Here is a 5,308-nt window from a genome sequence, read left to right as displayed (position 1 = left end):
GCCCACCCTCGCCTGGTACCCAGCGCTCAGTTCTCTGGGGCTGACACTCAGCTACAATGTATGCTTAAGTTTTGAATGCCAGCTGTATCCAAAGAATCATCCCCACCCAACCTTCCCAACCCTGAGTTCCCTACCCCAGCACCCATCAGTGGTGGTGATGTTCCTGAAAACGTCCAGCCTTGAGATTTGGAACACAAAGGCCAGCTAGACCAGCACCAAGGAGTAGTGGGGAAATCAGTCACAGGAAATGGCTAAAATGACATCCCATGGTGGAGGAAGGGCCTTGGTAACCAAACAGAGGGGTACAGATGTGATATAGTCAAAGATCAGGAACCACCGTAACCATTTATTTCTATTACTAGGGACAGAGGTTTCCTTTGACTAATATTAAGAAACTAGAGCCCTTTAGTTGACAAGGAAAATGAGCTGTTTCCCCTAATTAAAGGAAATTCTGCCGACAGCCCGGTGAAGACTATTTTTGTGTTAACCAGGCCAACAGGGAAGACATCCAATTTACCCCCTCCCAAAGTCTTGGTTGAACTCCACCCCACACTGGCCCAAGGCTATTTGGTTTGGAAGCTGACAGTCCAACCTCTTCCGTGGCTTCTGTTCACACTCTCACTGGCCTTGGGGGATTGTAAAGTCAAAAGGAGCAGGGACTGCAGTCAGCTGGCCAAAACCAAATGCTGCCCCACACCACGGCCATACCACACTCCACACCGGGTGCAGCTGGATTTTCCCCATAGGGGAAGTCGATTTTACAACCTAGGGGTGGAAAATGCCCGAGATGGGAGAAGAGATCGGGCGAGGAATGCAGCTGGAGGATGCAAAAGGGCAGACTCCAAGACCTGGGTGTGTGTTGAGATGGAATGAACCAGAATCTTATAGCATCTTGGACAGAGTAGCCACCAACGTGCTCTACCAATCGTGGGCTACTGAATCAAAACGATTCTTACAACTATCCCCGCAAACTTTTGAAGGAGGTTGAGAGTCCGCCTGCCGATGCAGGGGTCGCGGGTTCGTGCCCCGGTCCGGGAAGATCCCACATGCCGCGGAGCGGCTGGGCCTGTGAGCCATGGCCGCTGAGCCTGCGCGTCCGGAGCCCGTGCTCCGCAACGGGAGAGGCCCCAGCAGTGAGAGGCCCGCGCACCGCAAAAAAAAAAAAAAAAAAAAAGAATAAGTCAAATGTACCACTTTACCCGGAATGTGAAACAAACAAAAAAATAGCACAGACTGAAAACTGCCACAAAATAAATGAATGGCTGATCTTTAACTCATTGAGGGCTGAGATCATGTTTCTTATTGCTCTCCATTATATCCCCAGGACCTAACATAGTATCTGGCACATAGTAGAAGCTCAGTAAATGCTTGTTGAATGAATAAATGAATCACAGTAATAGTAGCAATGACAGTAATAAATATGTATTGAGCCCCAATTGTACCCCAGGCAGTGCTCTAAGTCATTTACATGTGTTAACTAGCTGATTGGATCCTCACAGCAGCCCTCTAAAGTAGGCTCATTATTATTCCCATCTTATAGAGCAGGAAAGCAAGACACAAGAGGATGGTTCCTTGCCCGAGGGTATAGGACAACTAGTAAGCAACAGAGCTTGAATCGTTACTTACTGAGAGAAGGCAGGGACACCCTGGCTATCTCTTGACCACTTGTGGTCAGTCAGTGTTCATAATGATCAACCAAATGTACTATGAGGCAGACCCAAAGTGGCGATTATTTATTATTTCCCCTGCCTGGGATGCTATCCTCAATCTCCTGTATCACCCTACCACAAATGCACACATCACTCCTTTCTTCCTATTAGAATCCCACTCATGCTTAAAGATGCAGTTCAAATTTCACCTCTTTTACCAAGCCTGTGCTGACTACTCTTGCTGGAAGAGCTCTCTCCCACTTTGGAACTCATATGGCACTCGTGGGCCATACCACTCATTTGATACTTGGAAGCTAGACAGCATGCCAGTTAAGAGCCAGACCTTAAAGTTGGACACGGTTGGATTTAAATTCCAGCTCTGCCGATTTACTAGGTGTGTGACTGTGGGCAAGTTACTTAACCTCTCCATCAAGGAGCATGATCTTTGAACTGGAAAGAGAATTAAAGCCCAAGATAGATGAGGAGATAATAAGGGAGTACTTAGTTGCCTTCAATGAGTTCAAGTTTCCAGGCCCGGACAAATTACATCCGAGGCTACTGAGAGAATGTGCAGATGTGATCACAGAGCCAGTCTTAGTAACCTTTGAGAAATTATGGCAAAGGGAATAGGTAAGAGACGCAAAGAGGCAGGCAAACGTTGTTCCAAGTTTTATTGAAGGGGAGGGGGCTGGTGTTGCAGAGCGCAAAATGTATATCCTGGAAACTGCAGACCAGTGAGCATGGCATTGGTCTTTGGCAAAAGCATAGAATGCACTATTAAGTAGATCATTTTTGAGGCTTTAGAAAGTGAGCGGAAATCACTAGGGGTAAGCATGAGCTCACTAAAAGCAAGTCATGCTTAACTAAGCCCATTTCCTTTTTTGAATGGATATCTAAAAGGGTAGATGAAGGGGATACCATAGTGTAATGTATCTGGATTTCAGTGAGACATTTGAAAAAGTCTTACGGTATCCTCGTGGAGAAGGTGGAAAAATTGGAGCTGGTTGGTGGCAGAAGTTATATGGATTGCTTCAAGTTTGAACAACCTTATTAAAAATGATTTTTAATAAGGGGAGGGCTCTAATGTCATGCTGCAGTCTTCTGTCCTGGACTCTCTCTCATTCAATATTTTTATTAGTCGAGTTGATCAAATATGCAGATAAAAGAAACTTGGTGATACAGAGCATGCACTTTCAATGGAGGCGATATCGCCCCCAAGAGGGCAAAATTGCTTCTTGAGGAGTGAAAAAATACCTTTACATATAGAGCACAGACCTGTAGAGAGTAAATAAACATATACACAGCATATCAGTATTATTAAAATTTCACAGGCAGAGATTAGAGAAAAATGTCTTAGAAGGCTCCTTAGAGGTGTAAAAATGGAAAAAAAAAGGTTGAGAAACATTGGTATAAAGAATATGGTATTTTAGATGAGAGACTCAAGATCTAGAAAAATCATAAGAGAGGTAAATTGAAATACAAAAATAAACAAAGTGGGACTTCCCTGGTGGTCCAGTGGTTAAGACTCTGTGGTTCCACTGCAGGGGGCGCAATTTCGATCCCCGGTCGGGGAACTAAGATCCCTGGCACGGGGCCAAAAAAATAAAATAAAATTTAATTTAATTTAAAAATAAATACGAAAAATAAACAAGGTGATGGTTATCGAGGATGCATGTAAGGCCCGGCACCTAGGCTAAAATAAAAGTCAACTGTATAAGCATAGAATCAGGCAAATAATAGTAGCTCGTGCAAGAAACAAAAGAGGGTTTTAATTGAGCTACAAGCTCCACATTGAGCAGACAACCCAAATTGAAGATCTGGAAACCATGTCCCATGAGGCATGATTTAAATGAACTGAGGATACTTGGCCTGAAGGACAAAAGACGTGGGCTGACATGACAGATATCTGTCATGTGAAAGAGGAATTAGAAATAGTTTATGCAAAGCTAACTTTTTGCTCAACCTAAGGAATACGTTTTTGGTTTTTTTTGTTGTTTTTTTTGGCTTTTTTTGCGGTACGCGGGCCTCTCACTGTTGTGGCCTCTCCCGTTGCGGAGCACAGGCTCCGGACGCGAAGGCTCAGCGGCCATGGCTCACGGGCCCAGCCGCTCCGCGACATGTGGGATCTTCCTGAACCGGGGCACGGACCCGTGTCCCCTGCATCGGCAGGCGGACTCTCAACCACTGCGCCACCAGGGGAGCCCAGGAATACGTTTTTTTTTTTAACAATTACGGGATGTCCAAACGTGGAACAAGCTGCTTTACAGAGGGATGAGCTTTCCAGATTATCGGGATGATATTCCTGCACTGAGCAGGAGGGTAGATATAACCTCTAAAGTTTCTTCTAAATCTCAGATTCAACGATGCCCGACTCATTTGAAAGTTATGGACGTGGAAAAGATGGCTGATGAACCCAGACAAAACACCCTCCCTTGATTTCAAAGCCAAAATCCCACAATATGGGGCATACTTGCTTGAGAAATCTGTCACTCAGGAACCAAATCAGGTGCCAACACTGACAGCCCTCATTCTCCCGGGTTCTGGTGTTTTGTATTGCCCCCTACCTGTTGCTCAGTTTCCATCTTGGCATAGAGGGCGAGAAGGCACAGAGGGAGTTGTGGTGAAGTGCCAAGGAGGAGGTCGTAGAGATCAGAGTTAAGAGAACTGCTCAGATCTGTTTCATGAAAATATTGGGGCCAGTGAGTAGGGCAAGCACACTTCTTTTCCTTCTAAGTCTCTCTTTCTCTCCCTCTGTCTCTCTCCTCAACTAGCCAGCAGCAGATTTGGTGCAGGGATGGGGCAGAGGGTGGTAATTTCAGGTCAAAGGTTACCACCACATTGGTTGGGAGAGCTGGGGAATGAGACAATGGGAGTCCTCACCGTTTCTGAAAATTGAAACAAAAAAAACGACTTGAGAAGCTAGTCCCTGGAGCTGTGTCCCAGGGAATGTCTCAGGGAACAGGACCGTGATGGGGGTGCAGCATGGTATTTCCAGGGGTCTGAGTATCTCGCTGAAGCCCCTTGGTCGGCTGTTCAGTGCACACCCAGTTATGCGTTCTGCTTTTCACCTAACATCGCCAGGCAGACTCTTCACAGCCCCATTGCTAGAAATTAGGTTTCTCACAGCTGCCGTGCAATCAAACTCCATTCACTTTCCTCTTACTGCTCCCTTCTCTCTGCCCTTGGCCAGATGTAACCTGTTGCTTCACGAAGCAACCTTTTCTTGCCTGTGCCCCACCGTCTCCTCTTTCACACCCACCCACTCGCTGAAGTCCTCATCACCAGCGCAGATCCGTGTACAGGGCCGAGCCCACAAGAACTCTGCCAGCGCTTCAAGAGTTTTCTCTCCACGTCCTCTCTCGAGTCATGCTCAGGTCTGCACTATTAACCCTGGGACAGAAAAGTCAGAAATCTCTCAGACCCCTCCCTGAAAAGTCCTATTTCTCCTTGGAGCAGAAAGAGCTTTGGAACGTGTTTTCCTGGGTTTTTCAGTTTGCTGGTGGGTGGGTCTGGAGTGGGCATCCCGTCTGCACATCTGGTAGGGGTGCTTTCCAGATTTTCCTCATGACTCTGGATCAGTTTCTGACTGCTAGGCGGGGCAAAGGCTCCTGAATTTTCTGCAAGGCACCTCCCCCTGTGAGCAGAGCTTGGTACAGCCC

This window comes from Monodon monoceros, unplaced genomic scaffold, assembly GCF_005190385.1.
Source record: "Monodon monoceros isolate NGI ecotype Baffin Bay Population unplaced genomic scaffold, NGI_Narwhal_1 Super_Scaffold_22, whole genome shotgun sequence".
In the NCBI taxonomy this organism is placed as follows: domain Eukaryota; kingdom Metazoa; phylum Chordata; class Mammalia; order Artiodactyla; family Monodontidae; genus Monodon; species Monodon monoceros.
This window is presented reverse-complemented; position numbering follows the sequence as displayed.